The sequence below is a fragment of the Berghia stephanieae genome, unplaced genomic scaffold, assembly GCF_034508935.2.
Source record: "Berghia stephanieae isolate SIO BIC M18660-M18661 unplaced genomic scaffold, UCSD_Bste_1.3 scaffold356, whole genome shotgun sequence".
Lineage (NCBI taxonomy): Eukaryota > Metazoa > Mollusca > Gastropoda > Nudibranchia > Aeolidiidae > Berghia > Berghia stephanieae.
The window spans coordinates 15001-16231 of NW_027624800.1; the positions used below are offsets into that span (position 1 = coordinate 15001).

At 43.8% G+C, this 1231-nt stretch overlaps 1 pseudogene; it reads right to left on the minus strand.

Annotated features, from left to right (window-relative positions):
* LOC144961677 (neuronal acetylcholine receptor subunit beta-3-like) overlaps positions 1–982 on the minus strand; it is a 1651-nt pseudogene extending 669 nt beyond the window's left edge.
* Between the last annotated feature and the right edge of the window lie 249 nt (positions 983–1231).

The window sequence follows — 1231 nt, forward strand, 5'->3', positions numbered from 1 at the left end:
ATTAGCACAGAGAGCATACTGAGGCATAGCAAGCTGAATATGTAAACGCCGATGATCGGGAATGTGTCCGAATTGTGAGGGAGTTGGCCGGAAACACTCCCCATGTACACAGCTAGAGAGAGAAGGACGGTGATTGCGAAAGAAGACCGCTCTCCACTGTCTTTTGGAACAACGAAGCCGAGAAGAGACAGGAAGGACAGGGACATTGTTGGGACTAGAACGTTGATTATATAGTATAGAGGCAGTCTCTTGAACTCAAACTTTAGGTTGATAAAAGCCAGTTTTTCATCGCTTGATACTGGGAATAAAATAAATTTGAGTTCCGAGGATATTAACTCCCATTCTCCATGACCAACGTAGTCTTGTGCCCTAGCGTAAGGTACCGTTGGAATGAAATGTATTTCAGAACCTCGATTTGAGGCCATGAGTTTCGCTGTGCAGACTTGTTCATCGTATGGAAAGTATGTCGGGTCCATTTGGCAGACGAAATGATAGACTCCCCCTGCATACCAACGAGTTGCGCCGGTCGAATAGACCGTGAGCGGAGAATCCGTGTCTTTGAAGACGTCACGCTCTCCGTGGGAGTTTGTCAAGGTCGTCATAGGACGCCATATGTCTGAAGGACTTGGGTGAATGGCGTCATTTCCGTCGTAGTCCTCGGGTTCCACGTACGGAACTCGTCCCACCAAGAAAAGTTAACCCAAATATTAACGGCGATTCTTTGGTTAATTTCGTCGATTTCGATCAGATTGACGAGGTTGTAGGTCACTTCGACTCGGATCGGTTGTGATTGGTTTAGAATGGGTCGTACGCGTTTGTCGAATGGGTCGATGACGTCACGAAGAAGCCGTATGGCGGCGTCGCTGGTATTGGTTGATGACGTCAGAGCTGTGACGTATGTGTGACGTGTTGTTGACAAGGTTGTAAACAGTGAAATGATTGTTAGTGTTAGTGTGTACTTGTCTTTCACTGGGACATCCATCTCTCTATGATACGGCCTTGACCGAATCCTGGAGAAAACGAAATTAAAAAAAAACACCATAACAATTGTCACAGTAAAGGTTGTTCACAATTATCTTATTAAATTTTATTTTATTAAGAACTGAATTCATCTCACTCCAGTTATATTTCGGTAGGCTTAGATAAACTTTACCCTCTAATATTAGATTGTCTTCCCTTTTATAGCCTTCCCTCGAATTAATTTCTAATTAGTGAATACTTTTCGTTCTAC